Source organism: Psammomys obesus, unplaced genomic scaffold (genome assembly GCF_907164565.1).
Source record: "Psammomys obesus unplaced genomic scaffold, mPsaObe1.curated_primary_1811, whole genome shotgun sequence".
Lineage (NCBI taxonomy): Eukaryota > Metazoa > Chordata > Mammalia > Rodentia > Muridae > Psammomys > Psammomys obesus.
Genome location: NW_026590654.1, coordinates 2,509,901 through 2,510,129, shown reverse-complemented (window position 1 = coordinate 2,510,129; position 229 = coordinate 2,509,901). Strand labels below are relative to the sequence as shown.

Here is a 229-nt window from a genome sequence, read left to right as displayed (position 1 = left end):
GAATAGAATAGAATAGAATAGAATAGAATAGAATAGAATAGAATAGACTATAGAATGGAATAGAATAGAATATAGAATAGAATAGACTATAGAATAGAATAGAATAGAATAGACTATAGAATAGACTATAGAATAGAATAGACTATAGAATGGAATAGAATAGAATATAGAATAGAATAGAATAGACTATAGAATAGAATAGACTATAGAATAGAATAGACTATAGAAT

The 229-nt window shown here is 22.7% G+C and overlaps 1 protein-coding gene across 1 annotated transcript in view; it reads left to right on the top strand.

Moving 5' to 3' along the window:
* The window catches only part of Adgb (androglobin), a gene marked incomplete at its 5' end in the record, with an annotated part of 67,054 nt that overhangs the window by 54,495 nt on the left and 12,330 nt on the right, over positions 1-229 (top strand). The window lies entirely within an intron of this gene.